Source organism: Culex quinquefasciatus, chromosome 3 (assembly GCF_015732765.1).
Source record: "Culex quinquefasciatus strain JHB chromosome 3, VPISU_Cqui_1.0_pri_paternal, whole genome shotgun sequence".
In the NCBI taxonomy this organism is placed as follows: Eukaryota; Metazoa; Arthropoda; class Insecta; order Diptera; family Culicidae; genus Culex; species Culex quinquefasciatus.
Window position 1 is genome coordinate 16842998 of NC_051863.1, and position 27455 is coordinate 16870452.

Genomic DNA, 27455 nt, shown 5'->3' on the forward strand with positions numbered 1-27455 from the left:
CAGCGTGATCTGAATATTCATGAGCGAAATGTCAGGTTGTACCACTCTCTCGGTAGTGGTCCCTTAAAGGCGAAAAAGTCAGTAATAAATTAATAATCGATATTATGTAATTATTAGGTTGAGTGTGTGCTCGCGCGCAACAAGCTTCTCCGCCAGGTGCTGCCATTCTTGGACCCATGAACGGGCGCAGACCTTTTAGCGTTAGGCCATTCGATGACCTAAAGTTATCAGCACCGCGAAACGAAATTGATCCAATTAATTGACCTCAATGGCGAAGAAATTCCTTCCGTCATCGACACGCTAAACGCGGCACGAAATCGGCCACAAAAGCCACACGATAAGGCTTGTCTGGGGCCTTAAACATCATCATCACTATCGTAGACCCCCTAATAATAGCCAATCGTAGCAGGCTCTGCGCACAAAAGGCCTTCCCGAAAAAAAAACGGCTTAGTCAGAGTTCGCGCTGACCAAGTCCTACGACGCCTACTGCGCGACGTCAAGGTATTTGAAGTTTGACTCTAGCCTTCAAACTCAAACTGACTCCAAACGGTTCCAACCTTCCAACCTACAACGTCTCGCTTAGATCCGTTGAACTGCGAGCTTCGCTCGCGCACGCCTGCTTAGATCCGGTATTGATAATTTACCAGTATTTGTGTGAGTAAATGTTATTAAAATCGTGACTCGATATTCCCGCTATGCGGTCGCGGCGGAGACTTGAGACTCAGAAGTCGTCGTTGTCTAAGCTTCAAGAAATGGTTGCTAACCTAGTGCCACACACAGTAAACACAGCTGATTTGGGCACGATTTGGCGGGGTTTTCCACAGCTCTCGTTGTTGTTGTTGGTGGTTGTCTGTTTTGACTGGTCAAACAAAAGTGGAACAACAACCATTTGAGATTACAAGTGCACGGAATATGAGTGGTTCAGGGGAGTTCGGGAGATATGTATACGTGCTGGAATTGGGCTGAGGTCATCGCATGTGAAGCACGCGCAAATGTTTTGGACTAGGAGTTTATGAATCAGTTTAATATCTAATCCGTAGTTTTATGTTTCATAAGGGGTAAACAGAAAAAAAAACTAAATTTTATACCAGAATTTCAACATTTTGATAGGAAAAATGCTTAGAAAATACATTATACAGTGCAGTTGGTTTGCATTTATTAGTTTTCAAAAATCCAAGATTTAGAAAATATTCCGAAAATATATTTTTTTTATTTTTTTGCGATTCTGTACTTTGAAAATCAACTACAACTCAAAATGTTTTAAAACAAAATTGTTAAAAATGATCAAAACGCAGGAAAATGCGCTAAATTTAAAAAAATAATTTCATTGTTCGTAAAAGAATGTTAGATTACCCTGTGTGTTATGGGCCGACTTCAAGCGATAGTTTCATCAAAAAATATTTGTAACAGCCTTGTTTTAATTTCCATATTTTGTTATTTTGTTGTTTTTCTTATTTGATTTTTTTCTTTTCGATTTTTGATTTTATTGATTGAATTGATTAAATTCAATGAATTGATTTAATAGATTTTCCTGATTTTATTGATTTTTTTGATTCATTTTATTGTATTGATTTTATTGATTTGGCTGTCCAAATTTGGCCCGAAATATCAGGGGGCCAAAAATCTTTTTTTCGAAAAACTTAAAAATTTCAATGGAAATTTAAGTGCAATCAGCTGAAATTGATTTAAAATGCATTCCCCTGCGTTTGACTTCATTTTTTCACGTTTGGGTTGATTTAAACATCTTTTGAATGTTTGAAAATTTTCGCAATCGAATTTTGGAAAAAAATTTTCGCTAAAATTTCTTTTTTTTGAAAATTAATGATTGCATAACAACTGAACTTGTGTAAAATGCATTTCAAAACTATTTTCGCATTCTTGTGTGTAAACTATGGCTTGTTATTTCAATTTTTATATTTGTTTGCCCCCCTCCCCCTCAACGCCGGCTAGAGCCGAGGGACAAAAGCTTTGAAAAAGATTTGCATCGGCCTTATATTGATTTTATTGATTTTATTAATTGTATTGATTTTCTTGATTTTCTTGATTTTCTTGATTATCTTGATTTTCTTGATTTTCTCGATTTTCTTGATTTTCTTGATTTTCTTGATTTTCTTGATTTTCTAGATTTTCTTGATTTTCTTGATATTCTTGATTTTCTTGATTTTCTTGATTTTCTTGATTTTCTTGATTTGTTTGATTTGTTTGATTTTCTTGATTTTATTGATTTTATTGATTTTATTGATTTTATTGATTTTATTGATTTTATTGATTTTATTGATTTTATTGATTTTATTGATTTTATTGATTTTATTGATTTTATTGATTTTATTGATTTTATTGATTTTATTGATTTTATTGATTTTATTGATTTTATAGATTTTATTGATTTTATTGATTTTATTGATTTTATTGATTTTATTGATTTTATTGATTTTATTGATTTTATTGATTTTATTGATTTTATTGATTTTATTGATTTTATTGATTTTATTGATTTTATTGATTTTATTGATTTTATTGATTTTATTGATTTTATTGATTTTATTGATTTTATTGATTTTATTGATTTTATTGATTTTATTGATTTTATTGATTTTATTGATTTTATTGATTTTATTGATTTTATTGATTTTATTGATTTCGATTTTATTGATTTTATTGATTTTATTGATTTTATTGATTTTATTGATTTTATTGATTTTATTGATTTTATTGATTTTATTGATTTGATTGATTTTATTGATTTTGTTGATTTTGTTGATTTGGATGATTTTTTTGATTTTGCTGTGTTTGTTGATTTTGTTTATTATGTTTATTTTTGATTTGTTGATTTGTTGATTTGTTGATTTGTTGATTTGTTGATTTGTTGATTTGTTGATTTGTTGATTTGTTGATTTGTTGATTTGTTGATTTGTTGATTTGTTGATTTGTTGATTTGTTGATTTGTTGATTTGTTGATTTGTTGATTTGTTGATTTGTTGATTTGTTGATTTGTTGATTTGTTGATTTGTTGATTTGTTGATTTGTTGATTTGTTGATTTGTTGATTTGTTGATTTGTTGATTTGTTGATTTGTTGATTTGTTGATTTGTTGATTTGTTGATTTGTTGATTTGTTGATTTGTTGATTTGTTGATTTGTTGATTTGTTGATTTGTTGATTTGTTGATTTGTTGTTTTGTTGATTTTTGATTTTTGATTTTGGATTTTGGATTTTTGATTTTTGATTTTTGATTTTTGATTTTTGATTTTTGATTTTTGATTTTTGATTTTTGATTTTTGATTTTTGATTTTTGATTTTTGATTTTTGATTTTTGATTTTTGATTTTTGATTTTTGATTTTTGATTTTTGATTTTTGATTTTTGATTTTTGATTTTTGATTTTTGATTTTTGATTTTGATTTTGATTTTTGATTTTTGATTTTTGATTTTGATTTTGATTTTGATTTTGATTTTTGATTTTTGATTTTTGATTTTTGATTTTTGATTTTTGATTTTTGATTTTTGATTTTTGATTTTTGATTTTTGATTTTTGATTTTTGATTTTTGATTTTTGATTTTTGATTTTTGATTTTTGATTTTTGATTTTTGATTTTTGATTTTTGATTTTGATTTTGATTTTGATTTTTGATTTTTGATTTTTGATTTTTGATTTTTGATTTTTGATTTTTGATTTTTGATTTTTGATTTTTGATTTTTGATTTTTGATTTTTGATTTTTGATTTTTGATTTTTGATTTTTGATTTTTGATTTTTGATCTTTGATTTTTGATTTTTAATTTTTTAATGTTCGATTTTTTAATTTTGTTTTTTTTTTATTTTGAATTAATTGATTAAATTTGGATTAAGGATTAAGGATCAAGAATTTAGGGTTTAGGAATTAGGATTCAGAATTTAGGATTTAGGATTTAGGATTGAGGATTGAGGATTGAGGATTGAGGATTGAGGATTTAGGATTTAGGATTTAAGATTTAGGATTAATGATTTAGGATTTAGGATGTAGGATTTAGGATTAAGGTTTTGGATCTAAGATTTAGGATTTAGGATATTGGATTTTGGGTTTAGGATTAAGGATCTATGATTTTGGATTTTTGCCATTCGAGATTTGGTGATTAGGGTGCTCATATCCGAAATAGGGTGGTCCAAAAATGGTGTTTTTCGTCAATTTTTGCAAAAACCTCATTTTTCAAAATATCATATCTCCGGAACGGCTGAACCGATTTTGGAGCGCCACATTTTAAAAGAAAGGTTATTAGTTCGACTTTTAAGGAAAAATATGGTGAAGTCCAAAATAGTCAAGCTGAATTTGAAAAGGTCTAATGAAAATTTTATGATTTATGATTTATAGGCTGTCTACAGGAAATAACAAAAAAAAATCATTTTATTTATTTTAAATAAAAATCCAACATTTTTTTCTATATTTAATTTTCCGAGTAGTCAGTGAATTTTTTAGCTTGTTTTACAAATGCTGCTAGAACAATTTATCATTATAATTGTTATCCAAAGGTTCGAATATTTAAAATGAAAATTTATCGAAAGATTTCACCCATTCCTAACTAAACGTTTCCGATTCACGTGTACTCCTATGCGACATTTTTCATCAAACAATTTCCTAGAATAGATGACAACCAATCCGGTTCCGATTCCATAGATCGCGCAGCGATCAATCATTCAAAATTTCACGTGAATCGTTTCACCACGCGCGAGTGCTCACTCACTCCAAACTCACATCGCGTCATGCATGCATGAGAGAACTTCTAAGAACATCAACGTGATGAGTTGTGTAGAATTGTCGCTGAAAAAAAAACAGAGGTAGAAACGGTACTTGCCGACGACGACGACGACGACTTCTCCGTTTGCGGCAAAATGACAGTGAGAGTGTGGAATATTTCAAGGACGACGGAATAACGGTAAAATCGTGTCTATTATTCAACTCTCTGAATTGCGCCGGCTTCTCTGAAGTGTGCTGCGATCTCGTGCACCAGTGTGTGTGTGTGTGTAGAAGTTTGTGCGAATCGTCCCCACCTTCGCCAAGACCGACACTCGAGGGGTAATTACACCCGGCGAACCGAAAGAGATCTCCGGTCGAGGCCGAGGTTGTCGTCATGCTCTGTGACGCGAACGTGGTGCCTACAATTAGAGTCGGGTTCTGGGGAGAGGGTCGCACAGTGATGAGGAGGTGAAGAGAGGATCACTCTCGATCTCGATCGCGTGGTCCAATTTTGCGCTGGAAGCGATTTCTCACATAGAGGGGTAAGACAAGTGGGAGCGTCACTGTTTAACAAAATTAGAAGAAAAAAATCTCTCTCTAGTCAAGAGGTGATCAGTGGCGAAACTTGTCACACACTCGAAGCAACCACAGAAAGAGTTGAGCGTGTGTCGTCGAGGAGGTGACAAAAAAATAAAATCCGACGGGGATTTGAGGAGTGATTTGACATCAATCTTCACCTCGTCAAGCGAGCTTGCTGCGAAGCATGTGAAGAATGAACACACGAACGAAACGAGAGTACCGTTTTTCCTAAGGTTTGACGAAGATCAGCAGCTCTAAGCTGCTCAGTGGTAGCTTTTATTTTGGAGCTGGAAGGAATTCATTGGAGTAGGTCAAATCTAGATTAAATTTTCAAAAAAACCTATCCGTCATGGATTTCCATGCAGTTAGGACCTTTTGAAAATTTAATCTAGAAATCATGTCTGAACTAAATTTTGGTTTTATTTCAGGTGGTCGATTTGGAGTCTTATTTTTGCAAAATGTTAAATATTGCTTAATAAAATCATTTGTTACGAATTTTACGGAAAATGAATGATATTTCTAGGTTTCCTATGCAGATAGGACCTTTTGAAAATTTAATCTAGGTTTATTTTACGTTTATTTTGCTTCTCTCGATTGAATCCATTTCGTTATTTTTCTTGTTGGCTTTTCTCAGTTAAAATATTGGTCAAATCTCCTTTAAGTAAATTTACTGATTTTATTATGTTATTTTGAGAAAATTTGCCCAAAAAGGCTCGCAAATTGTGAAAAGTCCTAACATATTTGATTTCATTTCCAATTTTATTATCTGAAGCATCGCTTCATAAGAAGAAAACAAATCCTGAAATAAACTAAATTTTATGGACTTGTACAAGAGTTCTTTAAAACGCTAAGGCAATGCTGTAGAGCGAATAATTTGTTTTTTTGACAAAAATTCTAAAATATGTTTTATCAGAAATAAAAGATTATTAACAAAAACATTTTCCATAATTCATTTTCAAAAATACGTCGGAACAAAAAATTTAAAAACTCCATACAAATCACAGCAAAAAATCCGATTGTAAAATCGCATTCAAAAGCATGCACATCACCTTCGTCAAAATAAACACTTAATATTACACAATGCATGTAAAATTTTTGCAAACACAAAAAAAAAGTTGCAACCAACGGGGTTCAAACCCAGCACCAACAGTAAGGACTGGCGCCTTAGCCCACTCGGTCATCAGCCTGATGAAATGCTGTTAGGATAATCGAATATATCAGCTTGACATTTCCGTCAAGTAGGTTTCCCATACAGATGGGCTACATATTTCAGGGTGTAATATTACACAGAATTTCATAAAATAATGCAAAATTTATTTTACACCGAGGCCTTTTACACGCAGCTGGATTACTACTTTATTTGCTGTGAATTATTACACTTTTTAGTACTTTTCTATTTTAAAGCTTTTTTTTAAAAAGATCAGATAAATTTTTATGAAAAGAGCCAGAAATTTCATAAAAGTTTAATTTTGAACAAAATCGAAATAATAGTTTCCGAGTTAACGTAAATTAAAAAAATAAGGTTAATTGGATGAAATTAAAATAAAACATATGTTAAGCTTTGAAATTCTATATCAAATGAACTATGTAAAAGAATATCTTTTTTTTGTTTGTTTACATTTTGTTTTGCTGGAGTGCTATTTTTGATACAATAATTGAGAAAAATATCTTATTTCAAAAACTTTGATCTAACTTCAACATGGAAATGATGACCTTTATCAAAAGTCAAATTAACTTTTAAATAATCTTTATGCTGCTACCAAAAATTTGCAAAATATCAATAAATTTATGAGAAAACAAAAATTTCTCCAGTTTTATGTCTTTTTTCCGATCTGTGGTCACAAAATTTAAAATTTGCAGAACATCTTTAAGTGCCTCATTTGAATAAACATACACAACAAAAAATCCGATGGTAAAATGGCATGACATCACCTTCGTCAAAAAAGACGCTTCATATTACACACTGCATGTATAATTTTTGTTATCACAAAATAAAAAGTTGCTACCGACGAGATCCAAACCCATCCCCAACTGTCAGGACTGGCACCTTAGCCCGCTCGGCCATGGATAAACGCGTATTTGAGCTTGACATTTCTACATATTTCAGGGTGTAATATTACATAAAATTCAATGAAAAAATGCAAAATGCATTCTACACCCAAGCCTTTTACACGCAGCTGGATTGCTATATTTTTTGCTGTGTACAAAAATAATCGTGTAATAATGTGTTTTAAATAATTTACAGTAAATTGTACATGTTTTTTTCGTTGAAATGTTAAATTTTCAGATTTTTTGTGTCACCTTTTTATGGATTTTGTAAAGGAAATGGAAATAATGTATTCTTTGCAAAAAATATTTTTAAAGATTTGGAATTACGACTAACATTTAAAATGGGCGTAATATTGAGTGTTTGGCCCTTTTGAATTGTTAGTTTTGACTCCAAAATTTTCAAAATATTTTTCTGAAAAGATCATAAAATTACACAAAATATTTAATTTTTCAACATTGAAAATTGGACCATTAGTAGCTCAGATTTTGGATAAGACTTAAACAACTTCAATTTCTTGGTTCTGTTTCTTAAATTCGCTATATTTCAGCTTATTTCAGCAATCAGAGGTCCATTTTTCATTGTCTCTCACTCAATTTTGTGGGAAATTTTGGGAACACCTCGAAAAAAAAATTATGCATCACTATTCTAAACTATTCTAAAAAAATTAAAAACTGAAATTTTTTAGTACAAATTAAACTTTTGATTTTACATTAAAAACTGAAGTAAAAAAAAAATAATCTGGGATTTACTTGGGAAATTGTGTTTTTTTTTTGCAGGGGAAATAAACCCATTTTAAGCCTAACAAGCGGTCGTGTTTGAATAATGCTGGATAATCTAGAGTGTTCCTTGAAATTTACTAAAACCAAGCACACCAACGAGTAGAGCAACTTTTTGTGAACATTTCTGTTTATTTTCACTTTTTCTTAAAGTTATTTTATTACTTTTACAAGCATTTGAAAAAAATATTTCCAAAATGTATTCTAATCAAACGAATGCATTGGGCCACGCCCATGTTCCTTTTTTCAGCTTAGTTTTTTTTACTTCCACCACTATTTTGGGTCTGCCTAGTGCTGCCAAAATTGATGAAATTTTAAGCGAACACTCACGAAAAGTAGCATTTATAGAGAACATTTTCTGGCAACACTAGCTCACTCCAACAGGCGCTGGGGTGGTGTTGGTAGCCACCCTTTGTTCTGTATTTGAGCAATTCTCTACGAAATCGGTCTTTTTTCTTCAATTTTAATTTTTGTATTTTTTAATCCGGCTGAAACTTTTTTGGTGCCTTCGGTATGCCCAAAGAAGCCATTTTGCATCATTAGTTTGTCCATATAATTTTCCATACAAATTCGGCAGCTGTCCATACAAAAATGATGTATGAAAATTCAAAATCTGTATCTTTTGAAGGAATTTTTGATCGATTTGGTGTCTTCGGCAAAGTTGTAGGTATGGATACGGACTACACTGGAAAAAATAATACACGGTAAAAAAATTTGGTGATTTTTTATTTAACTTTATCACTAAAACTTGATTTACAAAAAACACTATTTTTAATTTTTTTATTTTTGATATGTTTTAGAAGACATAAAATGCCAACTTTTCAGAAATTTCCAGGTTGTGCAAAAATCACTGACCGAGTTATGAATTTTTAATCAATACTGATTTTTCAAAAATCGAAATTTTGGTCGTAAAATTTTTCAACTTCATTTTCGATGTAAAATCAAATTTGCAATCAAAAAGTACTTTACTAAAATTTTGATAAAGTGCACCGTTTTCAAGTTATAGCCATATTTAAGTGACTTTTTGAAAATAGTCGCAGTTTTCATTTTTAAATTAGTGCACATGTTTGCCCAGTTTTGAAAAAAATATTTTTGAAAAGCTGAGAAAATTCTCTATATTTTGCTTATTCGGACTATGTTGATACGACCTTTAGTTGCTGAGATATTGCAATGCAAAGGTTTAAAAACAGGAAAATTGATGTTTTCTAAGTCTCACCCAAACAACCCACCATTTTCTATCGTCAATATCTCAGCAACTAATGGTCCGATTTTCAATGTTAATATATGAAACAATTGTGAAATTTTCCGATCTTTTCGAAAAAAATATTTTTGGAATTTTCAAATCAAGACAAACATTTTAAAAGGGCGTAATATTGAATGTTTGGTCTTTGTGAAATGTTAGTCTTGATTTGAAAATTCCAAAAATATTTTTTTCGAAGAGATCGGAAAATTTCACAAATGTTTCATATATTAACATTGAAAATCGGACCATTAGTTGCTGAGATATTGACGATAGAAAATGGTGGGTTGTTTGGGTGAAACTTAGAAAACTTCAATTTTCCTGTTTTTAAACCTTTGCATTGCAATATCTCAGCAACTAAAGGTCGTATCAACAAAGTCCAAATAAGCAAAATATAGAGAATTTTCTCAGCTTTTCAAAAATATTTTTTCAAAACTGGGCAAACATGTGCACTAATTTAAAAATGAAAACTGCGTCACTTAAATATGGCTATAACTTGAAAACGGTGCACTTTATCAAAATTTCAGTAAAGTACTTTTTGATTGCAAATTTGATTTTACATCGAAAAATGAAGTTGAAAATTTTACGACCAAAATTTCGATTTTTGAAAAATCAGTATTCATTAAAAATTCATAACTCGGTCAGTGATTTTTGCACAACCTGAAATTTCTGAAAAGTTGGCATTTTATGCCTTCTAAAACATATCAAAAATAAAAAAATTAAAAATAGTGTTTTTTTGTAAATCAAGTTTTAGTGATAAAAGTTAAATAAAAAATCACCAAATTTTTTTACCGTGTATTATTTTTTCCAGTGTAGTCCGTATCCATACCTACAACTTTGCCGAAGACACCAAATCGATCAAAAATTCCTTCAAAAGATACAGATTTTTGAATTTTCATACATCATTTTTGTATGGACAGCTGCCGAATTTGTATGGAAAATTATATGGACAAACTAATGATGCAAAATGGCTTCTTTGGGCATACCGAAGGCACCAAAAAAGTTTCAGTCGGATTAAAAAATACAAAAAAAATCGAATGACCGAAATCCTAGAGAACTGCTCATTTGCCTTCGATTCTCGTTCGGTTTTCTTCAGCCTTCGATTGGAATGGGTAGTCAAAATTGAAACGTCAAAAGACTTGGCGCGTTTGGTTTTTTTGTCGCTTGCTAATTATTTACATGTTTCGGGATTATTTTCCAAGTAAGCGACCAACTAATTTGCAAAAGAACATGTTGCCGAAAGTTGGTGGCAGTTTTGTATCGAAAGCGCCGTGAAAAAGGAAGCGAAAGTGAAATGATGATTTTGGCGATATTCATTAAGCGTTTGAGGGTTTCTTGCGTGTGTCACTGTGTGTGCAACCAAAATGACGAGAAATGGTTTCGCAAAATAGAAATTATGTTCAAAAGTGCATTAAAACTGATCTTTTTGGCCAGTAAATGGCATAAATTAGCGTGCTTACTTGAGGCGGTGCTGTTGCAGGTAAGCTTATAGCCTAAATAGTATTTTTGGAGCTTAAATCGAGCCTTAAACTCTCCATGTCTCTAGTTGTAGTTGATTAAAAAATCGACAAACACTTTTTCCGTATAGTTTGAGTTTGGGTCAAATAAAAAGAATTCTAAAAAATATGCCGATTTCGTAGAGAATCGTCTCAACAAACTTCAGCAAAACTGTGTTTTTTCCAATTTGTAGAATTGTTTTTATCATCTTCAAGTTTCTTTTCGTTGTTGTTTGCTCTTTATGTGCCCAATTTGAACATTTGTTAGTTTTTTCCTCCTTTCAAACCCATTAATAACAACACGATCTAGTAGGCCCCCCCGAATCACGATCAGTCACCATCGGAGCCTTGCACCATGACTCAAAAAAAAGGTAACCTGATCGCCCGGAAAGCGGATGTTCCTGCTCAGTTCAGTTCATGGCGGTGGAGCTGGAGCATGAGCCGAGGAATGCTTTCTGTAACCGAAACTGGATCAACCGTTGGGCGGGGTCACTTTGAATCAAACTGTCAGAGTAGTCAAATTTGGGGAGGTTAAGCGACGAAATTTGACAGCTCAAGCAGTAAGGGGTGCCCAAACTTGCACCGCTTCACGGTGCCCAACTCTTACGGCACGTGAAATCCATTTGCGGGGGATGCGATGACGTGGCGGGAACGAGGCGAAATTAGAGCAAAATGAATATGTTTCGCTTGCTAATGAAACATGAAACATTTTCTCTCCCTTCTCCGCGTCTTGTTAAGGCTCGTTGTCGTACGTTTTGCTGCCATAGACGTACGGTCGAAACGGCTCGTCGACCACTTGCTGAATTGCACTTTGGGTGTACTGGTCGACGAGGGATTTTCCACATGTGGCGGGGTTTGAAGACCCCACGATGACTGGCCACTTTTTTTTTGTTGGTTAGGGAGGCTTAGACCGAGGACTCCTTCACCGTCGGTGGAGCATGTTGAATTCATTGATGAAGTGTACGCGCCAACAACAATTGTCCAAACATTGTTGGCACAGATTCGGGACCGGGGCTCTTTTTCTTCGTCGGAATTCCGGTATTATGCTCGACTTCAGCGACTAGCTTGAAGGCCTTGCCCGGGGTTGACTTTAACTGTACTTTCTGGTTCATTTCTGCTCCGCGAGGAGCCGAGTCGTCGCGGGGCTAATTTCTCCGACACAAGGTTAGAGCTGCGGGGGTGCACACTTTCTTTCAAGGTTTCGGCGTCGCCGGTGGTGGACGCTTTACAAAGTCTCGAGAAATCGACCAGCGGATTTATGATAAGTCGAACTGGTTCGGCTAGCGGTGGAAACATTGCAGGAAATTTTACCTTTGCCATTTTAAGGGGGGGACCTTTTTGACCAACTTGCCGGACTGGTCCGGGCAGGCTGTGCTACCGGTTTCACGACGACCACCCTCGCCGATCAGCAGTAGTAGGCTGGGATTCGTTCCTGCTGAACATCAGTTCGAGTTATTGTTAGGCAAATTCCTCTGTTTATCAGCGTGTTTTCGCAACTCCGCAACTTTTCAACAACAACAAACAAACGTAAACAAACCGCAGAAATCCCGAAATCACGACGCGACCGCGTCGCTCTAATCTACTAAGCACTAAGAAGCCGCTTCACTAATGCTTGTATGATGCAAACAACGCGCTGTCACCGCGAGCTAGAGGCCGAACCCGAACGAATTGCTACGACGACGACGACGACGAGGGGCATAATGAATTATGACAGCTGCTGCGGGCGCAGTAGGCAGAGTGTGTGTGTGTGCGCCCGCGCGAAAAGGGTGCGGGGAATGTTTGACATTTTGCATAACGTTTTTTTGCGCGGTTGTTGTTTTTGTTGTTACATTTTGCAGTACGCGCGACGGTAGATAAACAAATCGAGTCGTTTTGCACCTGATTGTTGTTTGTTGACATTTGCTGCTGCGGTCCAAATCAGTGAGAAAGGTAAACATCGCGAATCGCAGTAGGCGCGACGGCGTCAGAGTGACAGTTTGCACCGAGTTGGGTTCTTTTTCCAAGCTTTCAAGAAATATGATCACACAATTTGCGGCGGATTTTCCACGGCGGAATCCGGAGAATCAAAAAATTCAGATTTCACCTCTAATGACGCAGCCCGGACACGTCCACGCCAAGAACGGCCACGTCATCCGGAGGCCCAACGTCGCTGACCAACGAAGAGGGCGCGGAACCGACGACCTCCGGAGACCACGAATAATGACCACAATCACCCGAATAATAACATCCATTATGGGGGAGCTTGGCCCGGACGGACGCGCACTGCTCCGCTGACAGCAGCGCTGTCTAGAGTTCGGGTCCGAACTTAGGGCCCCGCGCTATCTCATCATCGACGATCGACGACGACCGGAGTTCGGGGCGCGCGCGCTCCGACAAGTCAAGAAGTCGTTTAATTTGGCAATCACGACGCCCCAGCTGGGACCGAATTAGGGGGGGAGCCTCGGCGGCACCAGAAAAAAAGTGTGCCGGACGAGATTTAATTGACTATAATTCACATTCGTGAAATCTCACCTCCGCGACGCGGACTTGGACCGGCAGCGCCTCGATCAAGATCGCGAATCGATCAAATATGGCTGGGGTTAATAGAGGTTAATCGAAAGGAGCGCTCGGTAGGCTGTTGGAAGCATTTCTTTGTTTTCATCCTCCCCCGTCAAAGTAGGCCTGCAGAGTAGGGTTTCTAATCCGTGCGGGAGATAAGCTGTGGTGACCTGGTTTTTGGCGGCTCGCGACATGTCTCCTGAGGAAAAAGAACAGGTCAATTCACCTAGTTGACAGTTTGGAAGAATCGAACCCGGATTAAATATGAAATATGATCAAAACATTTCCCTACGTTTAATGCAACGCAGTAGGCTTGGCCACTTTACTGGTTGTTGAAAATATTCACAAAATCTTGTATTTTTCTCAGTTCCCGTTTTTCAAATTCATATTGACTGTTAAGTAATTGAAGAAGTTCTCAGCAGTAAAATGGGAAACCCAAAACACGAGAACTGTCAAAAGTGTGTGTTTGAAAAGTTTCCCGCAGTGGAATACCACCATCAGTACGATTAAAAAAAATAATTCAAATTCTAACCTACTTTTTGTGAAACAATTTCCTAAACGTTTCACTTAAAAATAACAACAAAACAAACAATGCAATCTAAAGTGGTCCCTTTTTCGAGATAGAGTGAAAGAGTAATTTGAATACAAACCCGGCCTCGGGACGGAAAATAACGTTTAGGCACAGGCAAAAATGGGTAAAACAAGAGCACATTAAATCCATCTCACACGCACATTTTGGAAGTGGGCACTTCTGCCTTTTTTTCCTAAGGTGGAACACTCAAGCCGGCGAAAAACTAACCCAAGATGGAGGCCTTAAAAATGCGTGAAAAAAGCTTGCGGAGCCCGCGCGGAAAGTACACTTTTGGGTAGATTTTTTCAAGCAGTAGGGTAATTGGGGTTATATTTGGCTTTCCAAATAGTTTTGCTCGCAGTAAGTTTGACAGAAGCTTAATCGCGAAGAACTGTCAAAACAAAACAATGTTTAGATCAACAAGGTTCTAGTTGTTTTGACAGTTCAAAACAAAACAATTGATGTTTACATTACGTTTGTTTACATTTGGTTACGCAACAAACATTTCAAAAGGACGTATTTTTAAATGTAAATAAAAAGTTTGTCCTGCAATTTCTGGTGAATGTTTGTATTGGGTTGATAAAATTTTGAAATTCAAAAATATCTCCACCAACTCTACAAAAAAACTCTCCACGACATTGCATGACGCGGTCAAAAATACAGATCACACGCCAGCCCCAAATTAGGGTCGCTTTGCGAGGGGTATTTTCGACACCCGACACCTCCGGGCGAGTAACACGTGTGTGCGGGGGTGGCACCCCCTCTCGTTCTCTCCCTTCAAAGTAACCCAATCTAGTAGGCCGCGTCGGGGCGATGTCAAGCGGGGAGATGAAATCTTCAAGATTAGGGCTCCACCGCCGCCAACTACGATTTGACTGACGAAGAAAGAGTGCACGCTCTCGTTGTTGCTGTTGATGGAATTGTATTGTTGGCAGGCCGAACCGGCGACGACGAGTAGTAGGCCTTGTCCAGCACAAAAAACTTCAACCGCCAGACGAAACCCATAGAGTTTTTGTTACCCATTTTTTTTTGTTTTCAAATAGTTGTGGTTTGAAGCTTGTTTCGTGTTTTTATCGTCCACAAAAAAAGAACGCGATGACGAGAGGGCGAGAGAGAGCGTGCGTCAAGCTAATGTAGCTCGGCCATCGATCATCGTGAGCGCGGCGCGCTCTCTCGGCTTGCTGCGATCGCGCGATTTTGTGAATCTCTCGTCGAAACAAAAGAAGAAAGAGGGCGAGGAGGGGAGCGGCGGCCGAAGATGAAATATGGACTCCCGAAGCGGTCTATTGTTTCCGGAAGGAACGAAGAGGGGCCCGCATTTGTATTCATTAGCCGAGTCATTCAGTCCATTATGGGGTGCCCGCAAAGGGTGTTTGGAAGAATGTTGTTGTTTTCGGCGAGATTACAACCGGCGAGATTGACGGAGTGCGGAGAGAGATCGAAGAGCTCCGATTGGAGCGGGTTTGACGTTTGGAGTTTTCGGTTCAGTGTAAAGTTTTTGGTTAAAGTTTCAGTCGCAGTTTTTGTCAAATCTTCGGACGACGTTTCAGCCGGAGTTTCTGTCACATGTTTAGTGGCAGTTTCTGTCTCATTTTCAGTCATATTTCTAGCAAAACTTTGTAATAGGGCCGAAGCCGGAGTATAAACAAAGAGTCCAGCTCGTTCCGAATGTAAACATCAACTGACGTGAGTTGGATAGACTCTTTGTTTACAATTCGGCTTCGGCCCTTTTACATTGTTTTGCTTGATTTTAGTCGGAGTTTCTGTCACATTTTCCGTCACAATTTCTGTCAAGGTTTTGTCACATTTTCAGTCACATTTCATTCGGAGTTTCTGTCACATTTCAGTCGGAGTTTCTGTCACATGTTGAGTGACAGTTTTTGTCACATTTTCGGTCACATTTCAGTTGCAGTTTCTGTCACATTTCAGTCGTAGTTTCTGTCAAATATTTAGACAGTGTTAAAGTCGGAGATTCTGTTACATTTCAGTCACTTTTAATCGAAGTTTCTGTCAAATCTTCAGACTGCGTTTCAGCTGGAGTTTCTGTCACATTTTCAGTCACATTTAAGTTGCAGTTTCTGTCAAAGCTCCAGACGATGTTTTAGTCGATGTTTCTGTCACATTTCAGTCACAATTTTGGTTGGAGTTTCTGTAACAGTTTCTGTCACATTTCAGTCGGAGTTTCTGTCACATGTTGAGTGAGTGTCAAATCTTGAGACGGTGTTTCGGTCGCAGTTTCTGTCAAATCTTCAGACGTATTTCAATCGTAGTTTCTGTCACAATTTCAGTCACAGTTTCAGTCGTAGCAATTCCTACTAATCAAATTGAGCTCTTAGTGGTAATGCCGTGTTTACGACGTCAATAACTCCACCTTAAACCGGAAAAAGGCAGAGCTTCGACTCTTCCCGCGAATGTCTACCCAGATCGTCACGATTCACCCAATTACTTCGCTACGGGTGACTTCCCCCTCCTCTCCAAAAAGTTGGTTGGAAACCCTCCATCAAATGTAAATCGACTTGTTCTACATGTTTGGCAGATAGAGATTAAGGGGAAGCGCAGCATGCTGCTCCAACATTGCATGACGGTGATGAAATTCGGAATTAATTCACAATTTAAACCAAATAAAAAGTTTGCCACCGAAAGAGGAAAAAGAAGAAAATCTCAGCTAATTATACGACTCCCACTAATTGAGCGCCGACTTAAATATGCAAGCAAACATTGAGGGGAAAATCTTAAGGCGAAACTGCGCGATTAGGCGCGGATTAGATTGTTGCACGGTGGTGTGCGTGCCTTGTCACAGTAGCGCGATGTTTCGCACACTCACACACACAAAACAATGAGGAAATCGACCGAAACTAAGCTTTATGTGCGAGGAAAATGCGCCGTCTTATGAGTCGGGAGATAAAAGTTGCATTTTTATAGGATACTTGCGGAGCGATAGTGTAACGATTTCATTAGCATCAGGGAACGTTGAGACGGTTGGAAACTAGTTGTTTGAGATAAAAGCGGCTTTGGAGGATTGTTTACTGGGGGTTTGTGAAACTTTCGTAATGACAAAGTGCTTCAAAATTCAGTTGGTTGGAACTAATCTTAAACGAAATTTTAATTTTACTGAGCTGAAACTGAGATTGAAACAGAAACTGAAACAGAAACTGAAGCAGAAACTGAAACAGAATGTGAAACAGAAACTGAAACAGAAACTGAAACAGAAACTGAAACAGAAACTGAAACAGAAACTGAAACAGAAACTGAAACAGAAACTGAAACAGAAACTGAAACAGAAACTGAAACTGAAACAGAAACTGAAACAGAAACTGAAACAGAAACTGAAACAGAAACTGAAACAGAAACTGAAACAGAAACTGAAACAGAAACTGAAACAGAAACTGAAACAGAAACTGAAACAGAAACTGAAACAGAAACTGAAACAGAAACTGAAACAGAAACTGAAACAGAAACTGAAACAGAAACTGAAACAGAAACTGAAACAGAAACTGAAACAGAAACTGAAACAGAAACTGAAACAGAAACTGAAACAGAAACTGAAACAGAAACTGAAACAGAAACTGAAACAGAAACTGAAACAGAAACTGAAACAGAAACTGAAACAGAAACTGAAACAGAAACTGAAACAGAAACTGAAACTGAAACTGAAACTGAAACAGAAACAGAAACTGAAACAGAAACTGAAACAGAAACTGAAACAGAAACTGAAACAGAAACTGAAACGGAATCTTAAATAGAAACTGAAATAGAAACTGAAACTGAAACATTTAAATTAAAACATGAAGAAAACCAATGTTCTTAACGATAAAATTATTGAGGTTCGATAAATAAGCGAAAATATGCATGCTTTTTTAAAACTAAAACTTTCACAAATTACCGTATTTTTCGAAAATACTCAATTTTTTATAATTTACAATATGGGTTTGATGCCCACATTTTGTTTGCTTTTTTCACTTTATCAAAGTTTTTTTGTTACTAAAATTTTCACAAATTATCGATTTTTTTTTTCAAGAAATACTCAATTTATGCAATATGGGTAACGAAGCGCAATTTGGTATGTTTTTCCGCTTTAAATTTTGTTTTGAAAAATATAAAATTTTCACAAATTACAGTAGTTTTCGAAAATACTCAAATTTTCAAAATGTATGCTTTTTTCACTTTATTAGAGATTTTTTTGGAAGTTCTAAAATTTACACAAATTACCGTATTTTTTTCTAAAAAACTAAATTTTTTAAAATATGCGATATGGGTATTAAACAGAGCGAAATTTGGTTTGCTTTTTCACATTAATATAGTATTTTTGGAAATTATAAAAGCAATTCACAAATTACAGTATTTCATCGAAAAACTCAAATTTTAAAAATATGCAATATGGATATCAAACGAAGCAAAATTGTGTTTGCTTTTCCGCATTATTCAAGCTTTTTTGTAAAATACCAAAATTTTCACAACATACCGTATATTTCCGAAAATACTCTTTTTTAAATATACAATATGGGTTTCAAACGGCGCAAAATTTTGTATGGTATGAAGCATAAATAATTTGAATGAATGTATGAAGCATGCAAAATTTCGCTTCGTTTGGTACCCATATTGCAAATTTTGAAAATTTGAGTATTTTCGAAAAAATATGATATTTTGTGAAAATTTTAGTATTTTCCTAAGAAAACTCTTATAAATTGAAAAAGCATACGAACAATCAATTCGTTTGATACCCATATTGCAAATTTTGAAAATTTGAGCATTTTCAAAAAAATACGGTATTTTGTGAAAATTTTAGTATTTTCAAAAAAAAAAAAAAAACTCTCATAAATTGAAAAGATACAAAATATTACCCATATTGCGAAAGACGAAAATTTTAGTATTTTCAAAAAAATACGGTATTTTGTGAAAATTTTACTATTTTTCATAACGACCTCTAATAAACTGAAAAAGCATACATAATTCGGCTCCGTTGAATACCCAAATTGCAAATTATAAAAATTTTAGTATTTTCGAAAAAAAAATCGGTACTTTGCGAACAATTTTGAGTACATATTTATGCTTTGAAACTTACTAGATTTCAAAAAATATATTTTTAGTGAATGCATTGATGATTTCAGAAAGATTTTAAGAAGGAGTTGTCGTCCATTATCGGCGATAAGATTATCACCGATAGAATTATTGAAATAACGATAGATTATCGTTATCGTTCCGAAGATAACCATTATCAAAAATAAATTAGATTAGGTTAGGTTAGGTTAGGTTAGATTAGATTAGATTAGATTAGATTAGATTGAAATAAATTTGATTAGGTTAGATTAGATGAGATTAAAATAGGTTAGGTTACGTTGACATAAATTAGATAAAATTAGATTAGATTAGATTGGATAAGATTAGTAAGCCGTCTCCTTTTGTCTGTTTGCTTTGCATCTATCCGTTTCAGAATTCCGATTGAGTTGACTGGGTAGTACCACATAATGCGTCCTTCCATTCCTCTTTGTTTTGATTTTTTGTCAGTTCAAAGAAGTTTGTCCAAGGTCCTTGTCCAAGCTTGCGTCATTTTTTTACATTAGTGTGCGAGCATCACTCCGTGCCACTGAAATTAAAACAATAACAATAGAACAATGCACCGTGTCAGGAAAATCAAAAACATAAACAAAGTCAGTGACAGTGGTGTGACAGTATCAGAGATAGCAATTTAGACATTTGGTTTTTGTTTACATTTCCTTGAAACTTTCCACTACAAAACTTAAAATGAGCTGCGAGTGAAACTGCTACTTAAAACTATCAAAAACAAAACAAAACTTCGAACTGTCATCGCACAACTGCGTTGACAGTCCGCCTCCTTCGATCGGCTGTCAACCGTCGTATCACCCCGTTGAAAATCGCACTTCACGACGACGCTCTGCGATCGCAATCTGCGCTAAACTTTGTCACGGCTCTGCGTTGTATAACTCTGTCGTGACTTAGAATCCGACCTACCCCGAGGGGGTTGAAGCTCCGCACCGGTTTCGATCAACTCGTCAGGTGCAACCCACCAGACTCGGAAGTTGTTTGATAACCAGCTTTTTGGGGTATCTTTTTTTGGGTGCGACGTTGTCGCAAAAACCGGTCCGTGAGTCATGCCGGCGGCGACTCTGACCGGCAGTAGCTATTGACGATCCGTGACGACCCGGCGACCTCGTTGGGTTCCGTCAATTTCGCACGGAACCCCGCCGTCCTGTATCGGGTGTCGTGTTTTCTATCGTGTTTTACAACCTGGGTTGAGGAGCCTCTAAGTAGTCGAAAGAGACGCAAGTTTCGAACTGTCAAAATCGTTTCAACCCACTAAATTGTGTGACCTTGGCTGATTTGACAGTTCCCCGTTAAGACAACAGTTCAGTAGCTTCTCCTCCAAGAAGTTGAGGTTCCCCAGTTCGCAAAATCCCAACCAAGAGTACGTACGTTTATGAAAGATTATATTATAAGATGAAATAATAAACATTAATAACCAATTATCTTGGCCGATCGTGGCAACCCGGGCCGGACTTACCCACGGTGTGTGTGTCTTTTCACTCTCGATCGTAGTAGCAGGCTCGGGGAGCTGTCATAGCCCACAAGCGCGGGCTACCGCTCTACAAGTAGGCCGGCCAGTTCGCTGGCCTACTGCGCGGCGACTGCTACTGGTTCTCGTCGTTGTCGTTGTGTGTTATGAAATGTAATCGACAGTGACATCCGGTACCTTTTATGCAACGCCAGATATTGACAGTTGGCGGCGGCGTGTTTGGGGCGAACTGCCCGGTAGACCGTTTTGTTGTTGTTACTATCGGTCAGGAGTGAGAATTTGTCCCGGAAAGTGTCAACCTTTTGCTTTGACGTTTCGTTTGGTAATCTCAATCAATATGACAGTTCACAAATCAGAGTTTACGTTACCACAGTGTTGAATTACATAGAATAATTCAATGTAATTCAACATTGAGGTTACGTAAACTCTGATTTGCGAACTGTCAAAATTGAACAGGTTCACCGTTACGTAATCGAAGTATGTCCTCCTCCAGGTTACACTGTAAACAATCGAGTCTCGTGACAATACAGTCGTTCGCACTCCCCTTTGGAGAGGGCGCGGGCGCGCGCGTCCGTAATAAATGAGCTAATTGAATTGATTTATTTTCCTCGGAGTTGCTCCCACCTATTTTGGAGGCGGGGTTCAAAGTCGCAGGCGGATCATGAAAGTACCGCGAGCGCGGTTTACTTCAATTGTGTTGTGGTTTTGGTGGCACCTTTCCCCGCTACACCTGTAAAATGTGACCACCTTGGTGTGGAGTATTTGCCCTCAAGTGTTCGATGTTTTCCTTCGCAAAAGGGTTTGCATTTGTCCTTGCGAACCCGTTCATTACGTGAAACTGATAGTGGGTAATTATGTCGTAATGCAAATTGTTAGTCTTATTTTAGCGAGTTTTGGTGAACAGACTCTGAAATTAAAATTTCGAGTTTGTATCTTTTTTGTTTGGATAAAGATAAAGTTTATGTAACTGTTATTAAACATAAAAACATAAACTTGTGAATGACATGTCAGCATTCAGATCAAAAGACATTTCAAAAAAAATAATCTGGTAACACTGCTAACAGTTATGACCAATATAGATAAAAATTTAACTCATTTCCTGGTTGGATGTCGTAAATATTGATCAAAACGACTGTCGGAACCACCAGTTTTTACATGATTGTTTAGGTAAATCAAAAAGCAGGACAGCTTGGCAACACTGCTCTTAAGTATCGAGACATATGTTTGTGTGTGTGTTTTTTTATTTTTCAAGATATATGTTTTCAATCTTGTTGAGCAGAGTTTTTTTTTTGTAAATAATTATGTTTCATGATCTGGCAACACTTTAAGAAAAAAAATTTAAAGGTCAAAAATTTTGGCAACACTTTTTTGTTGTGTAGTTGCCCATCGTTAGGTATGTATTTGGAAGTCCATTTCTTTTGGTTTTTGTTTATGGATGATCTGGCAACACTGCCGAAAAAAGTGGAGAAATAATTGAATTTTAGACGTATCAAATCGAAAAGTTAATAAATTTAAGATGAAATTATTTTATAGAAAATAAGACAAGTTTAAAAAAAATGTTCTTTTGATTAAAACAGTTCAGCAAATTTCCGAAAAAAAAAAAACGAAACTATTGGCACTACGCCCCCCGGGGCATGGCCTTCCTCTAACGTGGGATTTCTGCTCCAGCGCCTCTGACGAGACAGGAGAAACCGGGACCGACGTTTTACTTCACCATCCGATAGAAGCTCAGTGGATAAGGCGGGAATCGAACCCGCGTCTCATAGCATCATCGGGATCGGCAGCCGAAGCCGCTACCCCTGCGCCACGAGACCCACAAATTTCCAGCAAATTTCCACCAAAACCGAAAATGGATTTAATTTGCATTTTTGTTTGGGCTCAGACCAAAGATGCCGTTTTGTGTCTTTGGTTCACTTATTCAAAGGTTCCAAACAAATTTGGAAGCTGTCCAGTCCTTAGAAAATGATACGTAATTATTTGAAAACCTGTATCTTTTGAAGGAATTTTTTGATCGATGTGATGTCTTCGGCAAAGTTGTAGGTATTGATAAGAACTATTCAGAAATCGAACAAAAATTACTAATTTAGTTTATGATTTTAAACAATAATTAAAATATTAAGTGTGAGCCAATTCAAAACATATAAAAAATAAAAATGCATAAAATCGGCTTTTTCGTAGAAAACTGCTCAGTTGAAGGAGTATTTTTGGATGAAAAGAATTTAAAACCGTAAATGTAAAATTCAATCTTCAATAAATTTTCTCAAAGAATTAGGGCCAATTTTTTTTCTTGATTTTTAAAAATAACTGTTGCTGTTTGCGCTTATGAAAGCTTTTTAAAATATGTTTTCAAGTTGGTTGAGTATTTCAACTATTTTTTTTGTAAATTCAGAAAACGAATCAGAAGAAGACAAATAGCATTCATGAATTCTGATTGATAATGTCAAAAGCTTTTTTAGAGACTTTTTTCTCAAATTTTTGAAAATTTAGTTTAGAAATTTTTCATTCCTACACCCAGAACTGGGTATCGGCATACGAGAGGATAAAGAGCACGATTCGGTAGTAAAATGGTACTGTGTGCGGACGGAGAGGATAAATCCCGAAATTACTGAGAGTACTTTACTCATGGTTCATCTTCAAAAAAAGTTCATCTATCAAAAAAAAAAAAATGTACCGGTACCGAGACTCAAACCCGAGACCTTCGGCATATTGAACCGCGCCTTTGCCGTATGGGCCACCATGGTTCGGTAACTAAGTGGCGGTCATTTGTCCATATAAGCCACTCAATAGGATGAACTGTTCCAATGAACGAATGAACACGCGAGAGGACTATACTCTCGCAAAATAGCACTTTCCTCACGTTTCTTTTCGTGAGGACTATCCCCTCGTTCTTTAACTTTGGGTGTAATCATTTTATCAAGGGGCACGCATATTAATGTAACGAATGTATGACAAATAGTCGAAAAACGTAAGGTTGAATGGACAAAAGGTCGAATGGACAAAACGTCGAAAGTGGACTAAAGGTCGAATGGACAAAAGGGCGAAAGGCAAAAGGGCGAATAAAAAAAACATTTTACAAAACAAAAAATCGACTTATTCGCAGAGAATTGCTCGGTTTCATGAGTATTTTTGTATAAAAAGAATTTAGAACCGTGATTTTTTTTTATAATTTTCCATTTTCTCAAAAAATAAGCTGAAATATTTTTTTCTTGGTTTAAAAAAACAATTGTTTACTGTTTGAGCTTTTTGAAGCTCTTTTCAAATTTGGTTTTCAATTGGAACGTATTCCAACATTTTTTTTTTTGTAAATTTGGAAAACGAATCAAAAGAAGACAAATTTCATTCATGATTCAATTGATTGATAATATCTGAGGTATTTTCAAGACTTTTTTTTCTCGAATGTTTGAAAATTTAGTTTAGAAATGTTTCATTCCTTATCATTTTATCAAGGGGCACGCATATTAATGTAACATTATTGACATTTTACAAGGAATGTATGACAGAAGGTCAAATGACATATGGTCGAATAGACAAAAGGTCGAATGGACAAAACGTTGAAAGGACATAAGGTCGAATCAAAAAAAAATATTTTACTAAACAAAAATATTATAAATAACAAGCTTTACCCGACAAACTTCGTCTTATCTTTCTTTTTGTTACTTGACGTTTTAAGCTAGTTTGTCTATTCAGCCTCCTGTGATCAAAATTTTATTTTGCGTAACTTTTCCCGTACATTCTGCAGATTTTCCGGAATCGGTTCCAGAGTGGCCAAAGTTGTCATTTATTGGCATAAGAACCTTCCTTGGACTTAGACGAACCCAACGCAACAAAGAGCACCTCGATCCGACGCTCCGTATTGAACTGATTCGCGTTCGAACAAAACCGTCGAAATTCTTTATATATTTAAATGATATAAAAACTTACAAAATATTTGAGAAGTTGTATTTCTAAAAAGAATCGCCAATATTTGCTTTTGTTTAAAGGAACTGCTTATGTTTGAAAGAATGGAAAAGCTCACAAAAATATTTTAACAATCAGAATATGTTGTTTATAAAAATAAATCAAAAACTTAAAAAAATATTGTAGAAGTCGAACTTTTTCTTGAGAGAGGGAGCGGCCGTAGCTGACTGGTTACGGTGTTCGCTTTGTAAGCGAATGGTCCTGGGTTCGATTCCCATCTGCTCCCAACGAGAAACTATAGGAAGTATAAATCTTGAAACTCTGAACATGAACGAAAAATCAAAGTTGCTCGAGTCGGGGTTCGATCCCCCGTCCTTTGGATTGGTAAGCAAAAATGCTAACCACTAGGCCATCGCGACTTGGTGAGCTCTGACTGGAATTAGGAATACTGTTACTATCAACTATATACGCGCTGGGTCCTTGTCCATTTGACAAGGGTTCGGAAGTTCTAAATAACGTTTGAATCCGATTGGTCCAAACGTTCTTCAGGGCGGGGCTTGTCGATAAAGCTGAAGTACCTCGCGCTCGGCTAGCCAGCGTAGAAATGGGTCACTGAAGCTCGGCAGAGCTAACACCTACCAAATGCCTATGCGAGTTATTTGCATGTATAGAATGCAGATCTAAAAAAAAAAACAAATACATGGAAACAACTCAATTTGTAAGAAGCGACCGCGTGGTCCCGTTTGGTTGGTTGCACACACACACACAGTCGAACTTTTTCTGGAGAGAACTGCTTATGTTTGAAAGAATGGAAAAACTCACATAAAAATGGTTTGGAAGTTATTCTGTTTATTCATAATAAATAATATCGTTATTAAAATGATGGATAATCCAAGGATAAACTCACAAAAAAAACACATTTTTTTGTGAGAATTTTTTTTCGTGAGTTTTTAAGAACTTTATAACTATAATTATTTGTTTAATTTTTTCACATTAGAATTTTTGGCTTCTTCCTTATGTCTTTCGACCGTTTGGCATTCGACCTTTTGTCCAATCAACCTTATTTTTTAGATTTTTTTTATTTATTTTATTAAATTTTTAAGTTTTATTTTTGTTTTGATTTTTTTTTGTTTTTATTTATTAGTTTTTTCGTTTTTTTATATTTTTTTCGTTTTTCTTTATATTTTTTGAATTTTATTTTTTTTGCCTAAAAAATTAAATTAATAAAATTAAATAAAAAAAATCAGAACATTACGTCAGCATATTCAATAAGTAAAATATATTATTATATTCTAATATTTCTTCTTATCATTATTCCAATGAAATTTAGATTTAAAATGTTTGCCCCTTTCTTCAAAATTTAAGTAAAAAACAGGACAAAACATATTTTTAACTAGAATTTCAAATTTTTATCAATAAATGTTGTATAAATGGGTTATAAATTTCGAGACCACAGATTAAAAAGAGATAAAATAGAGTTTTCAAAAATTCATTAATGTTTTGTAATTTTTAAACAGTAACACAACTGTAACAGTAAAAACAGAATTTTGCGACATTCCTTGTTTCAAAATTTTGAAAATTGGGCTATAAATTTGTATTTAAACCTCTCCCCCCTCCTTTGACCGCGACCTGAGTCGTGAGACAAAAGCTTGAAGTAAAATTTTATTTGCCTTAGTTTTTATTACAATCGATACAAAAAATACAGCTTTTACAAAAGAATATAATTTTCTAAGGATTTTTCAAAAATGAAAATCAAATTTAAATCATTTGGAGCATTATTTAAATTAAGTTTAAATAAATTTTGGAACATTTAAAAAAAATATGTTTTTGTCTAAAATAATTAGGCTAGTAAACATTTTATTTAAAAAAATCAACTTTTATTGATTTCCAAAGTTTGATCCAAAAAATATCACAAAAAGCAACATAAGCCCTCAATTTGATCAAAGTTTGAGTTCAAACTCATCACTATCTTCAAGATGTTCACACTTTGTTGCACCAATTAAACTTCTAATTAAAAATTCATCGATGAAAGCTCACTACTGGGGAGTCAAACTTGAAGTTTATAAATACCATTTCAGCCGTCAGTATAAGATCGTGATTCAAAGAAGAAGCAGGAGGGTAGGTCCACCCACTCAGCATGCAATCGAATTTCTAATCAATGCCTCTAGATCGTTACCCAGTTTTAGCTGCTCCGGCAAGGGTTGAGTTAATTAATTAAAACCGACGATCCGTTTAGTGAAATTTCCAACACGAACCGTTTATCGCTGACTGCCTATAAAATTCAGCAAAAAAACATTAGGTGAGTCGAGAACCTCCCTCCCTCAACATTAATCAAAACCCTGAGTGTGTGGGCAGCAATCAATCGAAAGGAGGCAAGTAACAAAAACCTTTTCAAGATCTATCCACTCTGATAAGATGTTGCCTTAACAAAAAAGAACCCCCCACCCCTTTCCAGCCAATAATTAATCACGTAAAATGCGATTTAGAAAAAAAATCGCACCTTGCGAAGAGGTTTTGCGGTTCCCGTTTTGGATCGACTATTTTAGTATAGTTTTTTTTTAACTTTTCGCGAAAGAGGGGCTTTCCACATAATCAGCAACTGATTATGCATCAAAGTCTAGACACGCGCGCGAGCGCGCCAAAACGCCAATTATTTCCACCTAAACAAACAGTCTGTGCGAGCAAACCTGCAGCCCAGTGGATGGTGGTGGCCCTAATCAATAGTTTTTCACCTTAACTCAAACTAGAGGAGAGACTAATTACCTGTCTAATGCACCAAACACTGCAGTTGTCTGAGTCCGTTGGGGCAATTCGCGTGACACGCCGACAAAAAATGAAAATGCAAAGAGCAACAAAAAAAAAAAACAGACTCGGCGAGAAACCCGCTAAACTGCGGCCAATTTGCATACTAATTGATAAAATCCTGTTATTAGGGGGCCGGCCCCACGCTCCTTATGTGTGCTGCGAAACTTACCTGATTAGAAGACCAGCCGGGCCAGGTGTGAGAGTGGTCAGTGTCGCGAAAAATTTAGGCTCGAGGGAGGATACTGAAAAGATGCAGGTTGAAAA

The 27455-nt window shown here is 35.8% G+C and overlaps 1 protein-coding gene across 1 annotated transcript in view; it reads right to left on the reverse strand.

The window, feature by feature from the left end:
• The window catches only part of LOC6048763 (M-phase inducer phosphatase), a 221842-nt gene that overhangs the window by 166232 nt on the left and 28155 nt on the right, over nt 1-27455 (reverse strand). Inside the window, exon 2 of the mRNA XM_038262754.1 lies at nt 27361-27433. The gene's annotated coding sequence lies outside the window, so the exon portion shown is untranslated. The remainder of the gene's footprint in view (nt 1-27360; nt 27434-27455) is intronic.